This window comes from Agelaius tricolor, unplaced genomic scaffold (assembly GCF_023055355.1).
Source record: "Agelaius tricolor isolate 1412-34295 unplaced genomic scaffold, bAgeTri1.0.p SCAF_26, whole genome shotgun sequence".
In the NCBI taxonomy this organism is placed as follows: domain Eukaryota; kingdom Metazoa; phylum Chordata; class Aves; order Passeriformes; family Icteridae; genus Agelaius; species Agelaius tricolor.
Genome location: NW_027269286.1, coordinates 1511160 through 1528258, shown reverse-complemented (window position 1 = coordinate 1528258; position 17099 = coordinate 1511160). Strand labels below are relative to the sequence as shown.

The 17099-nt window shown below is 45.6% G+C and overlaps 1 protein-coding gene across 1 annotated transcript in view; it reads left to right on the top strand.

Annotated features, from left to right (window-relative positions):
* Window positions 1–4240: 4240 nt before the first annotated feature.
* Window positions 4241–17099, top strand: part of SMAD9 (SMAD family member 9) — a 43787-nt gene continuing 30928 nt past the window's right edge. The window contains exon 1 of the mRNA XM_071448272.1: window positions 4241–4791. The gene's annotated coding sequence lies outside the window, so the exon portion shown is untranslated. The remainder of the gene's footprint in view (window positions 4792–17099) is intronic.

The following is a 17099-nucleotide window of genomic DNA, read 5'->3' as shown; positions in this document are numbered from 1 at the left end:
AAGTCTTATTCTCTGCAGCAGAGAACAAACTCAGCACGAATAACAAAACAGGTGGCAGAATCTCAGTGCACTAAAAGCTTTGGAGAATTAAAGTCAAGTCATTGTATGTGGATCAAAGAAAAGGAAAGAAATCAAGGGACCCTATGAAGTTTAGTATAATAATAATAATAATAACAAACTTCCCTGGAATTCCTTAGAATTTATGAGGTTTTATCTCGGAGCAGAAGTTGCCCCCAAAATCTTTAATAACAAATATGATTTCATTCTTTTAGCCAGTACTTACATACACACACTAACAAAAATCTTGTTATGGTACTGGATAGGAAATTATCCTTTCCACTTATGAAAACTGTAGTAACCTGGCCAGTCCAAATATTTTGCAGAGTCTTTTTCATCTGGTAATTGAAAGCTACAGAGAATAAATTCATTTGTCCATACCACAGTATGCTCATTCACTTCTTGACACCTCTTTCAACCCTGGATGAAAAGTGCCATGAAGCTAAATGACAAATTGCAGCTCTTACTAGTCATCTGACCCAAAAGGGAGGGAATCCCCATCCTGGTGGCAGTACCTGAAGCCACTCAGCCCGCTCACCTGTGTCTCCCAATATTTCCGAGCTACTGTTTTTCAGTTTTCTCAGGTGCTCCTTGTTACTCCCTTCATGCTACTGCTGGTTCCCTTTATTCCTTCTCTCCCTTTAGGCATGCACCCTCAAACCTGCCTGCCTCCCTCCTTCTTCTGCCTCTATGGATGTATAGCTTTACTTGCAGAATCTGAAGCAAAGAGCAGTGAGATAAGCAATTGCAATTCCTTTTCTGTGACAGAACAGACCACTCAGCTGCTCAGCACAGTCTCTGCAATTCTGCATTCACTAACATGTTGCACAAGATTGCAGCAGCTTTTTCCACATGTTTTTCTTCTGAGAATTAGCATCTTAAACCATAAACATGCAGGGAATTGATGTGAGTAGCACAAAACATGTTTGTAAAAGCAAATGTTTCATTCTTCTTGTGCTGGAAAAGATGTGTGAAGGAAGACTCCCTAATGGTTCAAGTGCTCATTTTTAAGCCTGATACAGATGTGTCCAAACTGTTGGGATCTTAGTTAGGATACTGAGATACCCAAACTGCCTGTGAATAAGAAGCAGGGTAAGCTCCATGCTTCCAGACAGCACAAGAAATATCAAACAGTCAAACCCAAGGGTAAGGAGTGGGGGCTGGTCCAGCCCTATCCTGAGAAGGGGAGTAAAAGGTGTGGAGCTAGGCATCCTGGCAGGGTTGGGCTTGTAGCTCAGGCACCCACGGAGAGAGTGAGATGGTGACTGCTGCTGCTTGAATAATCAGCTTCTTCTTGGCAAGGCTGCCCCACATGTCTGACTCCACCCTGCAATACAGGAACAGCCCTCACTTTCCAGGGCTCTGGCACAGGCAAAGCGGGCAACAGAACCACAGCTAGTCACTGTTCCCAAAAATCTGCTGCCAGAGGCAAGTGCCTGCTGTGTCTTTGGCTGGAGAAAGCCCTTGAGGAAAATGTAACTCACGCATTAAATCCAAGATACCGTGGCTAGGAGTCTCCTAGTGCAGCACACTTGGAGCTGTTTGAGGGATCTCCATCACCCGGCACACGACACTGCTGTTGTAACAGCTGTTCCTTGTTCGGTGCTGGACACTGGCAGTACTCCACTGGAGCTCTGGAGCAGTACCTGCAGAGTCAGTGTATTTACAGCTCTCAGGAACGTGCAGTTCCGTCCAAGTGGAAAATTCATGTTATTCTATGTTTTACATAGTATCAGTGCTAAAAGACATTAGTACCTTTCCATCCATTTTACAGCTACACCCAATCTTTACTATATAATCTTATACTGATGATTTTCTTTACAGAGTTATCCAGTACAAAAAGACAAAGTACAGACCAAAATAAGAAGAATACTCCAATAAGGTCTTGTTTTATGAGTAAAGAAGGTTGGTCCACGTTTTACAGGAGGGGATTTGAGAACGAGAGTTACATCATGTGCAGGCTAAGGGAGGGCTTTTACAAAGGGCAGGATGGGAAATGAGGCACTGGAGAGAGATAATGGCAAATGAGAAATGGAATTAGCAGAGCCCAGGTGGTGCAGAGGAGTGACAGGAGAGTCACCCTGGCAGGAGGAGCAGAGCCTTACAAAGACGACACTGGCTTTGAAAGCGATGTGGAAGAACATCTGGGCTTAGGGATTTGGGCTCCGAAAGTGTGTGTGGAGAGAGTGGAAAGGACAGGCAGGATATGTGAGCACTGCTCCTGAGGAGATCCCTCATTCCAAAGGTTATTCCAAGCAGATCACAGGTAACACCAGCATATATTCAGCTCTTGTAATAAAACATGTATGTGTGCATGCCGCATGATCAGAAATACAACTGCATGCAAAAAAAATTGTTGCCTGCTATATAATCTATAATGTATCAAACTCGAGTGTTATATATGTACACACACATATATATATATATGTATAAACACACACATATGACCTCTGTTAGCTAGAGCTTTTTCTGATATGGGACAGTTAAAACCGCCACCACACAAATAGGAATTCAATTAAATAATTTCACAAATAATTTATGCCTATTTAACTGAAAGCTTCAATCAAAGTAAAGTTTTGGGAACTGACTGCTCAATCTAGGCAGCAGCTCCACTGGTTGGGATCACTCCAGTAGTGGTACTGGTATTTTAATGTATCCTGCCAATGAAGACACACTGGAGATACCACAGCAGGCTGTGCACCAGAGTGGCAGGAGTAAAGAACCGCCTTGTCCTGCCACCCCTCTTTTGGTAGCAGAAACTCTGAGCAGAGGCATGAGAAACCAGAGGTTTCAACACCTGACAGAGATCCAGTGAGACCCAGCAGAATTTGGCTGTGCCTCAGTAAGGTGCACACCACACCTCTGCCGACCCACCCCCCCTATCCCCCACAACTCCCCATGTATACATCTGAAATGTGATGTCTTCAATTACAAATAAACAGCATTGTGGACCTAAAATCTGAAAGCACGTCCAGTTAGAATGTGTGATTGACACTTTATTAATATTTACAGTGATTTTTAATTAACAGCATCTCTTCTGCCACTCATCTGTAGGAGAAGCCCGATAAGCAGTGGGGAAGCCAACGGTATTTGAGGAAGATTTAGTCAAACAGGAAACAGAGATATTTTGGGGCATTACATTGTATCTCCCTGTTGGACCACAGCCCTCACGCACGCATGCTTGGATAAAACTGAGCTGCGGAGCAGTAATTGCATTGTGGCTTTTTGATGTCTACTCAAACAACATTAGCTTTGCTGTCATGTTTTACAATGTAAAAAATTTTGGTGAAAATGTCAGCAGGATGGTATCTTTAATCATATTTATTGATTGACCTCAAAAGGCACAGTGCAATTTAACTGGAGCCCCTCAATGCAGCCAGGGTCAGGTTCAGACAGTACCTGTTCCTAGCACTGCCTGGAGCCCCAATTTCATGAGTAGCTTTTATGTCTAGTGTCCTTGAAACCACTTGACTTCCCTTCTTTCAGCCCTTCCTTATTACAGCTAATGCAATACACTACATAGCTAGAGATGCTTACTTCTAGGGAATATGAGGGTTTAATAGGTAATCTCTGGAGCAGGAAATGCATCTGCTCATCAGTGCCAGCTGCAGTTTGGTGTTCTCTGACCAGTCCGAGAAATGATGGGACCTCCGCACGGCCCGGCGTGGGAAGGCGCAGTCTGATCCCCAAACCCGTTGCAGCTGTGCTGTCCAGCCATCCCAGGGGGACGACGTTGATTCCAAGTCTTTGCCCGCAGCCGGCGTTTGTCTACTGCGCCCAAAAGCCGGGTCAGCAGCAATCGTAGCAGCGCAGGACGGGGCCCACGCCCCGCTTGGCTCCTGTGTCCATCCTCGAGGATTGGCGAAAGGGACCCCGGGGAAGGGCCGGCTGCGGGGGCGATGGGCGAATAACCTGTCCCGGGGCGGTCCGGCGGTCACACACCAACGCCTCGGCGGCCCCGCACGGCCCCGGGCAGGGCAGCAATCGGGGCACCCCCTCGGCGGGCAGCCCGGGCCGGCGGGATGGAGGCCCCCGAGGGGCTGCGCTCCCGCGGGATGCGGGGCTGGGGGCGAGCGGCAGCAGGGGTGTGGGAAGGGCGGGCTCGGCGGGGTGGTTCGCGTGTGTCTGTGCCTGCGGGTGAGCTCTGTCACGGGGAGCCCGTGTGCCGGAGGGGCAGAACTCAGCGGGTGCGGGGCGGTGAGCCCGGCGAGGGGCGGCGTGCGGCTGGTGCGGGTGCGGGGAGGTGCACGATGAAAGTGTGCGTGTGAGTGTGTGAGTGCGAGTGTGCGCGTATAACTCACATGGGCGTGCGCTCGTCCGCGTGTGCTTGAGCGTGTGTGTGTATCTGTATCTGTGTGGATGCGCGTGTGTGTGAGCGGTGCCAAGTGTGCGAGCGTGTGCGAGTGTGGGGATGTGCGCTTGTGTGTGTGCGAGCGTGTGTGAGCGATCTCGGGTGTGTGCGAGCGTGTGTGTGCGATCGTGTGTGTGTGTGAGCGCGGCCGGGGGGGCGCGGGGGCGGGGGGCCGAGGGGCGGGCCAGCGGCCGCGGCGCTGCTGGCCGCGCTCCAGCCCGGCGCACTAATACAGCCTGGCGGCTCCCGCCTGACTGACGCCGGCCGGGGCTGCTGCTGCCGCTGCCGCTGCCGCTGCGCCCTGGCCCCGCCGCCGCCGCCGCGCAGCTGCAGCCCCGCTCCCGCCCGCGGCGCGCCGAGACCCCAGCCCGCGCCCGTGGCAGGTAAGAGCCGGTGCTCCCGGCAGCGTCCCGGGAAGGGCGGAGGGGGGAAGCAGAGGGGACGGGGGACAGTGCCGTCGCTCCAAACTTCGCGCCGGGGCTGTCCCGCATCCTTCCCGAGCGGTGCCGGGTGGCGGGGCGGTGGCGGCGGCCGCAGCATCCATCCCCCCGAGCGCCCGGCGGAGCAGCCGCGGCGGCGCCCCGGGCCGGGGTCCCCCCGGCTGGCGGCCCCGGCCCCGCTGCGCTGGGGCGGTGTGCGGGCGGGGGCTGGGGCCGCAGAGCAGCGAGATGAGACAGACCGACGCCAGGACGGCGAGCGAAAGGAGGAGCGCGGGGAAAAACATTTTTATGGATGGCTAAACGGTGACATGTCTTCCCGCTGTCAGGATTTCTTTCTTTCTCGCTTAAGTAGGAGAGGGGAGGTTAAAAAAAAAAGAAAAAAAAAAAAAAGGAAAGTAAAGAAAAGAAACAACAGAGCCCCACATGACACGTTTGGAAATACTTTTCCTTTCAGAGTTTTTTTTTCTGTTCAAGAAATCCCGCTCCTGGACACGCTCCCGGGAAAAACGGAGCAGAATTGCTGGGATTCGGGGGGTTTTTATTCCAGCTATGAACGGTGACTCTGATTGGCTTCCTGTCTTTTGGCTCCGAAGTTAAAACGTTACACGTTTGTTGGTTAGCAAGTAACCAACATTTCCAAAAACAATAGCCCTCGATATGGCAAATTAGAAATCACTGCAATTTTATCTCCGTGCCCAGGCAACTCTAAGTGGGGGGAAATTCGGAGTTCGGCTCATTGGTAACAATTCGGATATTGTTTGGTAACTTTGTGTTTGATTTTATGGGTAAATTTATTTCAGGCTAGCCAGGTCTGCTTTAAAAGAGGCAATAGTGGAGTAAAAATAAAAGACAGACACACGGACACGTGCGGATGCACAGACACGCACGCCCGCTGTTAATTACTTGCATCTTATAAATTAGTGAAAGAAATATTTCAGCCCAGAATGGTCAACTATTTAGTGAAGGAGCTCTCCCTTGGCAGAAGTAGGAAATTGTATGCACGGCTTGGGAATGAATTCAAGTTTGCAGTGGTTTGGGAAGGGCACTGCAGATAACGCAAGTTTCAGTACTCTTCAGCATCTCCAACGTGTGGAAATGTGTCCCTCTATATGTGCAAGTATTGGTGTGGTAGGACTAATCTTCCCATCTTCAGGAGCATGAGATGAAGAAAGTGCCGCAAAATTCTTCTCCTCAGCAACGGTAGGACAAATGTCATCACTCAAACAAACCTCATCTGTTTTAATCCAGCCAGACAACTCCCTTCTTTCAGATTTGATAAGTACCAGTGTCTGGCTGGTTCATCTTTGCTTCCTGTTAGATTTTAAAGCAGACGCTGGGGATGTTTGTGGTTTGTTTTTTGGTTTTTTAAATATTGAGTTAATTTGACTTAGTAGCTAAAATAAACATGCCCAAAAATACATTTTTAGTTCAGTTGTATCAGGAGGGATATCTTGTATTTACTAGGTTTAGCAGTAGTTCCCATTTCCCTCTGCCCTTTGTGATGGAATTAGAAACATTTTCTTCTTCACTTTATTAGCTTGCACATAAGCTGATAAACAGGAATTCTGCAAAAGTGCCTTGAATAAGGGTCAAGTGTATTTTAGAACAAATCCTTATCATATCCGTATTATATATGCAAACCAAGAGATTTCCTGATGGATGCATCAAATCGGTGTCAGTACTTGTAAACTGATACAAGGTGGAGAGAGCTTTTATTTATGTGCAGCAACTGAAACGAACATGCACAAAGCTGTCAACTGCACAACTTTGTGAAGAAGCTGAGAATTAGTATTTCACTAAAGAGTCATGCACACACATGCCAAATATCTTCAGAAGGTGGGGATGTGGTGTAGAGGAACTCGGTAGCACCTCGGGTTTGAAAGCTACTCTCATGAAAACGGGCAGCAGTGCTCCATCTTTGCTTCAGTGGGTACAAGATGAGGCCCAGCTCACTGAAAGAGGAGTGTGGAAGTGTCAATATAAAGTATCACATAACATCTGCACAGTTAACTCTCCTTTCTCTCCTTTTATTCTTTTACAGGCTTTCTGCATCTCATGTTTGAATTCTTAGCTATCTGCTGTTATCAGACAGGGAGATAGTGTGTCATGCAATCCTCTCTCCTGAGTGCTAAAGTGCTGTAATTTTGATGGCCAGGCTAATCTGTCGCTATAAAGTTTTATTTTTCCATTGTTAAATTCAAAGGACAATGACTACTAATTACAAGTGACCTTTAACCAAAACACTAGCTGGAGTTTATCACCAGTGCTGATACTGACTAACAGTAATTCCAGCATCAGCAGTACTGGGCACCCTGTTTCAAAGAAACTTAAAAGAAAAAGGGGAGACAAATATATATATGTATATATATACATGCTCTATAATTTGTCTGCTGCAAAAAATACAGTGATAGTGTAGAGAGATTCCACTTTCTGTGCAATATATACCCTTTACAAATAATAATTACAGGGCTGGGGAAGACAAAAAAAAAAACCCAAATAATGCATCAGAAATATTTTAACTGAAAACAATACAGCAGAAATATACATAGTAAAGGTTGTTCTGTCTAACTGCCTGGTTTCCTGGTACAGGTGGGTGTAAAGAATCATTAGTGTTACTGTGCATGAGCAGCAAGGGTTAGTAATAACAACAATAATTTGAGATAATCATTGCAGTCCTATTACTGTCTTTGAGAACAGTTGTGAGAAGCGCTAGACTTTGAACACAGTGCAACAAAATTAATTTTTCAAAAATATCCCAAATTATTTCCCATCTGATAGTTTGCCTGCAGTGTTTGAATGGGAATATGAAAATACTGTGGGAATTTTACAGGTGGAAAGGTGACTTAAAGAGACTTGGGCCCTGTGTATTTATTATAGCAGCTAAAAATCTGGCTGTGCTTTTGCAGATGAGTGGATTTAATAGATTGCAGGATCAGAGCCCAGACAGAGATCCTGACCAATACATGTTTGCATTTTAATTAAAGCTGGTGAAACATCAGGTGGATTGTTATACAGGACCATTTTCAGGTTTCTGCACCTTAGAGAGATGTAAGGTTGAGCAGTTCTCTTTGAGGTTCAGTTCCTCTAAACAGGCGCACAGCAAGGACATGGTGGAGGTGGACATGGAGTGAAGGACACTTCCCAATTTATGCAGCCACCCCTACTTTAAAAACCAAGAAAAAAAAAAAACAGAAGAAGAAAGTCTGGTAATTGATCTCTGTTTTTCTGAGACAGCATTAAGGTCGAAGTGTGTTTCTGTTTGGGAGAAGCAAAGCCTTATCTTTCACATCTTTCTATCCAGAACTTGTTTCCTTCCCACTCTTTTTTCCTTGTCAGTGGCATCACCATCCTCCCTCTGCCAAACTTAGCATCATCTTTGCCTCTTCTGTTTCCTCACAGGTTGTGATACTTCCAGATATCTCTTGACAGTTTTTCTTTGTGTTACTTCTTACATTCCTCCTTCCCTTTTTTTGCAGCTGCCAAAGCATTAGTCCACACTGTGGCAGCCTTCCAGCTTGATACTGCAACCTCCCATTTCCCAACAAGCTCTCTTCTCCCACCTCCGTTCTGCTCCCAGATGCAAAATCCTGCATCTTTTGCTTTTCTTCCTGAAACATCTCCCATTCTGGAGTCTCTCTATATGCCTGGCCTTTGTATAGGTTTTGAAAATATTCCCCTCATCCTGAGTTCCCCACAACTGTTGGCCTCAAACTCACTGTCCATTAAAAGAGAGAAATGAGGAGGAAAGAAAATTAGCAGACCCGTGGGTCATTAGAGTTTGTTCTGCTTCAGGCTTCCTTTCACCCTCATTACCTGGCTACAATGGGAGCCAGACTGGCCACTTCTTGATAAGGGTGGTTCTGTGTTTGCTCAGCCTGGTGGTGAGCTGGGTCACGCAGCCGTGCTGGGCAGAACAGCAGGCAGGAGCTGGCCATGGAGGTGCCCTTTCCAGAAGGCCTTGTCTGCCAGCAGCAAAGCTCCACCTAATGAAGAATCCTTTATAATGTGAATAACCCTGCAGCTGAGGTCAATACATTTCAACAATGCCTAAACTTTTTTTATGTGTGTTTTCTTGCTTGCAATTTAACAAAAAAAAAACCAACAAAAAAAAAAAAAACAAAAAAAAAAAAAAACAACCAAACAAAAAAACACCAAAACCACACACACAAAAACCAAAAACAAAACCCCAAAAACCTACATTTTTTTCTTTCAAGCATTTCGTTGCAGCATTACTCATCAGATCATGCTTTACAAAGCCATTTCTGTCAGGGCACCTGAGGGACAGATGCAGCAATCGAGGCACCTGAGGGAAGGCTGTTCACCCTGAGGCCTGTGGCAGGAAGTGATCCCTCACGCTGCCCAGTGGGCACAAAACTGAACAGAGGCACAAGCAGTTCATGTGGCTTTTCAAAACTCTCTTTTGGTTACTTGCTGGTCTTGCCTATCCAAACCTACTTGTCTCTGTCAAATTACTCTGGCCCAGCTGCCAAGGTGCAGTTTCTCACCCTGCAGCATACATGAGGTAGCTGATTTATCTCTCTCTCATCAACAGATCTTGGATTACTTCACACAGGGCATGAAACCTTCACAGAGACATCTAGAGTAGAGAAAGAAAAATCCATTCCCATGGGAGGCTGCAGCTCCCATGCCTGTCCTGCTGCATGGTCCTAGAGGACCACCTCAGGCTTCTTGGTGGTGGCCTCCTTGGGAGCCTTGGGCTGTAAGGGCTGCCTGGGCCAGAGCTGAGTGTTAGGAGGGGAGAGGAAGGGTAGCAACAGCCATGAAGAGGTCGAATATTCCTTGGAATCCTGAGATGGATTTGAAGAAGAGTAAAATATTTCTTCTAAGGACTCAGGGCCTGATTTGTGCCTTCTGTTCAGTGTTTTCTGAAGCTGGTAGTTAACATGACATATAATCTCACATGCTAAAGAGAATCCAGCCTTTGGTTTTTTATTCCCAGGCTCAAATGTAGGCATATGAAACCTGTTTAATCTCCTAAGAAGGTGTTCTGGTTTACAGAGAATCTGAGCACCCACATCTTCAGCTGAAGTCACTGGGAATGGCCAGCTATCTCTTTCTATCCCCCACAGGAGGGAACTAGATAGGCAAGTTCTCACTCCTTTTGTTCTTAGTCCTGTTGTTGGGAAATAACTTCCACAGACAGTCCAAGCATATCCAGATATTTTTCATAGAAAATATCCTGGTCCCTTGACTAAGGCAATCCTTGCCACTGAAACAGATCTTTACATGGATAAGCACACTAATGCTGGTCTTTACCTCTTCTCAACAAAGTTATTTGCTGTAGTTCTCCAAGATGTAGGCCATGTGGATGCTCCACCCTTCCTCCCCCCCTTGTGCAGGGTTTCACAAGCCACTGAGGGCTCAATTAGCACAGATTACTGCGGATGTTCATGCAGGAGAACCTATATGTCAATCTTATTGCATTAGCAATTTCCCACAGTGATGCACAATGGAGGCCTTTTAGGAAAAACAGATTTGAGTGTGATATGGTTTGAACACAATGAAATGCTAATGCGATTCCGTGGACAACTGCTAGTGTGATGTGTACAGAAAGTGTCTTGTGTGTGAAATCCATCCCCCCTGTGCAGTTGGCCAGGCTGTCTCACCTGCAGAGAAAGAGATGTGGCCAGCAGTACTGTTGCTTCCTCCCCAGGCCTGCTGCCAGTCAGAGGGGAAGTGCTTCTGGAAGTTCTTCCTTTTGTGTTTTTTATTGATCTGTATTTCACTTTCCAAGCTGTGAGATGCTAAATCATCTGCAAAGGACGTCTCCTGTTTTAACACCAGAACTGAGTAATGCTTCAGACAGACCTCCCTGAGGTGGGATGTGCTACTGTACAATGTGAGGAGAACATTTGCTTTGTCCTTTTTCCCTGTGTGCACTGTAATGGCACAACCAGGTATGCAAAAGCATATTCTCTTCTGACAATTTAAGACACTAAATTTTCAGAATAGGTTCCTATCACACTAGTGTGCCACATCATTGGTGAAGTAATTGTTCTTTACAAGTATCCTTATTCACAACATTCTTAACATCTGAATCTAAGCAAATCCTTTTCCTAGAATGAGTATTTGGGAATGACTCCAAGAATGCCAGTGATTGATAACAAGGATTACAGAATCGGATTATTGTGGCTGTAAACTTCAGACTAGCATGGAAGCTGAAGTTCTTTTCAAGTCTCCTTCTTCCTTTGTGAAGTGTTTGTTCTGGAGGCACTTGGCTTCATGCTTTGTATCAGAGACGAATCAGCTTTTATTTTAAAAGCAAGAATTCTATTTTTTGCGTATTTCTAACCCTTCCATTTTTAGAAACACCAATGGGCTTTGCTGCAGTTTCTATGGGAATGGTGGGTATGTGAGGAATGCAGGACCAACTGGCTGTAAGATGGGGATAGCCAGAGCCATGAGAAGACATTTTGGCTTCCTAGGGCAGGTTGAGGCACCTCCTCATCACCCCAATGCCTCCTGCTTCTCCCACAGATACACCCTCTGAGCTCCTCCATGGTATGAGTGCTCCCTAGCCTGCAGCTCTGCTGGAGGAAAGCAGCTGAGAGAGGGGCTCTGCCTTGGAGGTGCCAGTCTGAGTGTGAGCAAGGCAGCCTCAGGAAGGGGTAAGGCAGGGACTGGGTGGATGGGTCTTCTTCCTGCCTGCGGGGAGCAGGGTGTGAAGCAGAGAAGAGGATGTGTCCCTGTGGGATTGCATCTTAGAAACTTTGGTGTGGCCCAGACAGGGAATACTGTGTGGTTCACTCCTTATAAACATCACAGTCACTGGTTTCCTTTAAAAATTAATACCGAGGAAGGAAGTGCAGTCGGAGAGAGATCATAGTGATAAATTGGTCCAGTTTAATATTTTTACATAGACCTTGGTTGTGGTAATTTTGTGGGGTGCCTTCAGATATTGTGGGAGATTTTCAAAGGCAAAATTTGGTGGGAACATCCAGCCCTCTGGTTTGGGTTGCCGTCCTCAGCAGCTGGATGCAAGCAGCCCAGGGGTCAAAGCCAGTGTAGCCGGGTTAGCCCAGTGCTACACCAGAACAGAGTAACCCTTTTACTTGGTTGGGGATGTAGGGTCATAAGGGCTCATCTCAAAGGGTTTTCCAGTCTCTTCTTCCTCCCCAAGGCCAGCACAGTTATTCTTAAAACAAGCTGTGTAAAATGCACTCGCAGACAGCAACAACTGTCCCAACATGTATCCATCCTACTCATATGCTCTCTCTGATTTTTCAAGTGGATATGAAAGACAGATTGCCCCTATCCTGTCTGGAGCAGACTTTGCACATGGGGGTACTGTTACCATGCCCATGCACCTCTGTTCTCCCCATCTTATGATGAAGCTTTCTTGAAATATCTGCCAATGTGCTCATCCACAGTCCCACAGCAGTCCTACAGCAGGAATTGCTTCCTAATCAGGCATCACGGGCATACCAGACATGACCTGGGTACTTAATTTTCTTTTGTGACAGAATTTATGCTCCTGAAACACTTCTGCAGGTGTTTGTTTGTTTGTGTGGAAGTGCACATAGCTGTGTTAAGGTGTGCAGCTTATATACTTGAATCTTTCCTCCTTTGTATCAAGTAAGAATGTGTTATTCCTGCCACGAGAAGCTAAAAGATGCTGAGTAGATGAGGTAGTACTTGAGTGGTTACATGAGCTCAGAACAATTATGTGGATGCCTGAAATTTTTAGTCACTAGCATCAAATTTTGTTCTTACTTTATTTGGGAGGCAGTGAGTTCAGGTGAAGGCTCCACAGGGTGAACAAGTGGCTTGAGAAGCATGAGGTGCTGTGAGATCTGCTTTGTGATATTGATGCCTCCACATAAAGTTCACTGTAGAAGGGTTTTCTAAACAAACTTGAAAAATACTCAAGAAAATTAGTTTCAGAAGCTTATTCATTTAAGCTTATATGAATAAACAAGATGTTGCCAGGGCTGTGCGAAACATGGATACATTTGAGCTTCAAACATTCTACCTCCTGTCATTGGATCTGTTTTTAGTTGGAGCAGTCCAGGGTCAAACTGGGAAGAAATTTAATTTCTTAAATAAAAAAACCCCAACCTTCTTTTCATCCTATTAAATTAAAACCCTAGGTGTGAGGTTCTGTGGTTGTGGAAGAAGTTGGGAACACTGCAATGAATAATTCATTCACTGTATTTTCTTGTGTGTGAAAGACAGTGGTTTCAGCTAGGTTCATAATAGTACGCTTGTCCCAAGGATGGGTCCCAAGGACAACAAGAAGCCTCGGGGGATCCCAACTGATGCTGAAGGTGCCATGAGTGGAACAAGTGATTTACATGCTTCAAAAATAACATGTGGCCACTGTTGCTGAGCCAAGAGCTGATTACTGCACTGTGCTGCTCAGGCTTGCTCAGGCTGTGCTTTCACACTGCTCTCCTGGAATGAGTGTACATGTGAAACCTCTGCTGCCCAGCTCCAAGTTGCTGTTCGGGCAAAAATATAAAAAGGTTGGTGCATGAGGCCCAAGGCAAGGTTGGTGAGGTTTGCCACTCATTTGAGACCCACATATTTGTACACACTTTTGTTTGTTTGTTTGTTTGTTTGTTTTGAAACCCTTTTCCCTGCTGATGTGTAGAAGATCCCCATAGCAAGTAGCAGTGATAATTTGACTCGGGAGGTTCTCTGCCAGCCCTGCATGTGTGCAGGCTGCTGCCAGCTGGGCACATTTGAAAACATACCAAGAATCATTTAATTTAAGAAAACTCGTTTGCTTCTCTCTTTCATAGTAGGTAGAAGTAACTGAATCAGTGCTAGGTAAAAATAACTAACCAAGAGCATGTTCACTGCATTCCTCTTCACACTGATGGACTGAAACAATTTTCTCCCTTCCAGTTCTGTTGTGATTTAGTTGCTTAGTGTCAGACTTCCAGCTATAATTGTCTCACTGCTCTGTTTTCCAGCCGCATGCATCTCCAAGAACTGCACAGCTTATGTCTAGACGACCCTCTGAGAAATCTCCCTCTGTGGCCTTACTTAGCTGTTGCAGTGACACCAAGACTAATGATGTCAGGCATTCTCAAGACAGATAGCTGTGCCTCTCACCAGACAAGTGCTGGAGTGGAGGAAGCACCTTGAAGCTTTATGCTGAGATCATGAGTACATACACATCTGCCCACACTTTTGCTTACATGCACATACACAGATATGCTTTTGAGGGACTTTGGACACTTTGCTTTTACACAGTGGTGTCTTAAGTCTGTTGTCGTTAGCATCCATGAAAATTTTTCTTTTTGACTTCCGCAGAAAGCTTGGAGTGAAATTTAACAAGGACTGGTACAATTTCCCTGCTGTGCCTCTGGGAGCAAAATACCCCCAGCCTGAGGGAATGGTATGAAGCTGTGTCAGAGGAGGTTTAGGTTGGATATCAGGAAAAGTTTCTTCACCCAGAGGGTGATTTGGCACTGGAACAGGCTCCCCAGAGAAGTGGTCATAGCACCAAGCCTGACAGAGTTCAAGAAGTGTTTGGACAATGCTCTGAGGCACATGGTGTGACTCTTGGGGTGGTCTGTGCAGGGCCAGGAGTTGGCTTTGATGACCCTAGTGTGTCCCTTTCAGCTCAGGATATTCTATGATTCTGTGATTCTATGACAACTGAATTAGAGGAAACTTCATCAACACGTTGGACTGCACAGGCATTCTGCTAGGGTGTGATGTGAATCTTCCCTGACACAACGGATCCTTCTTACATTAGTTAAATCTAAACTTACCAAATCTTTCTATGGTGGAGATATCAGCATGTTTGCACTAGACAGAGAGCAGGGCATGTTTAATATCCATGAGCTCTGGAACCCCTCTTATTGGCTTCATTGGGACCTGGCTCCAGTTAGGAAACTGTAAGCCCACAGTTATGGTGGGCTTTCCTCTGCTCCTGGTGTGTCGGGGTCTTTAGTACCACAGTAGAAGTTACTGAAGTGAAGCTCCTGGAGCAACACATTTCTCCTGTTGACCTGAGGACCTACAGGCTATTTCTACACCAGAAGGTGAAAATGGGCATAGGAGGAAGAGAAAATATCCTAGTCCCTTTTACTTCATGTCCATTTTGCTGGCTATTAGCAGCAGTCATTCAGACTTGAGGTGTCTCCTCTCATACATTAGCTGTATGCAGTGCCTGATTTTGCTATTTTTTTTTCCTAGATATTTACCTTTATGTGATAAGCTCTGTGATATGTACACACATATTCTTCTCAAATACAAATTTAGGGAGTTGGAGATGAGTAGGTCAGATGGGTGATAAAAATTTGGACATGTTTATGAGGCCAAGTAAATTCTATTGAAAGACTTCTTCTATACTAATAAATTAAACATTCCTTATAATGTTCTTGGCCTTGAGGCTTACTTCTGTGCAATGGTTGTCTCACCCTCCAAAACATGGTGGCTGTATGCTGACTTGTTATTAGGAGTGACCCCTGTTCCCTCCTAACTCCTGAACTCTGCACAGAAGTGGTTTGGGGGAGTGCTGCTGGCACAGACCAAAGCCATTCCAGATGCTGTGGTAATAACATGCTACAGGTAATAAAGTTCCTGTGCCAGAGATGTTTCCCACCACTGTTGTGCCACAGCAATAGTAGTCAACCCTATGTTTAGGGAGAATGGAACCAGTGAACTGGGCTGACGTGTTTCCAGTCCCACCTTCTCCTGCAGGCCACAGAAAAAAAAAAGGGTGGGTCGCTCAAGTCCTATACGTCTTCTACCTCTTCCCTAAATCAAGCTTCAGATCTTAGGATATACTCAGTGATGGAATAAAGATTTACAGTGTGGAAGACTGACCGTGTTTGGTGTTGACCCTTCACTTAGCTGACAGATAGAGAAAGCCTTCCTTGTAGTCCCAGGGGAGGGAATTGTGTTAGGAATGTATCCTGAACGATGCCTGACTCATCCTCATGATAGCACATCATATTGTCACTGAGGGAGGTAGAGGTGACCAGACCAGAACTTCCATCCTTGTATAATGGACATGTGCTGGGAATATGGATCAAAACTCTAACACTTCCCACTGCCATTCTAAACTGCATCGAGCATCAAGAAACACAATAGATTATCAGCACAGAAAATACATCAAGTGTGGGTTTGAAATATTCCAGTTGGATAGTCAAGTTGCCTGTTACCAAAGGCATATGGCTTAAGCCACTGCTGTCCTGAAAGACTGTTAAAATTAAATTGTGAATTGATATCTCTGTAGTTGCAGCCCTGGAGCAGAGTGGCTGCCTCGCTATTTCACAATGGAGGATCTAAGGGTAGCAACACAGGGCTTAGTCTGTGAATAGTGTGCAGTATTATGTAATTTAATAACATTAAACTAGGATGTTCTGATAATATTATTTGAAAGCTGTTTAGTTTATTTAATACCATTTATATTTTATATGTCAGTTGAATTTGGGGAAAAAAGATTTTAGAAGAAACTGGGGGGAGTGTGGTAGGAAATTGTGCAATGTACTTATCTGAGACTACATCACACGGTCTGCAAAGCATGGCTTTTGCTTTTATACACATAGTCTTGGCGACTCTCCCACCAGCAACAATAGTGCTCAGACTCATACTGATGTCACTGTTGAGTTATTTAATTTGACTGAACGAGATTAATGTGTTTATTTAAAACCTTGGTCAAAATGGAAAAGAAAATCTCGGGACAATACTTTTATGTGAACATGTATGTTTTCACATCTGATGATTGTAATGTTGCATTAACTTATCAGGAGTAGTTGTTTACACATGCCAATGCCCAGGAGACCCCCTCAGATAAGAAGTGTGAACCTTTTCCCTTTCAGCATAGAGCATAGACTTCTACACTGCTACTGGTCTGGTGGGCTTTCATCCCAGGCTTTCCTTGCTTCCTGTTGCTGCTTTCAGGGTTGATCCACAGTGATCCCAGCATTGTTTTATTTTCTCATGTGAAGATGAGTTCTGGTGCCACCAGGCAATGACAGCAATGTGATGGTGGATCCTCCACAGGTTCTCACCAGGGCAGCGAGGGACAGACACCTCCACTGCACAGGATGTCTGGATGGGGCTGGTGCTGGGCTTTGTAGCCTGAGCCTGCTCCTGCAAGGACTGGAGCCTGCCTGTCTAAATTTTATCCACATTATGTTTTACGAACAGATTGAGGGTGTTTATTCCTGTGATAAATCACTCTGATTTTCCTTCATTCTCACATGTACCCCTTAAGTGTTTGGAATAGACTTTGGTTTTGTCTAGAGGCATTAGTAACTATCCAG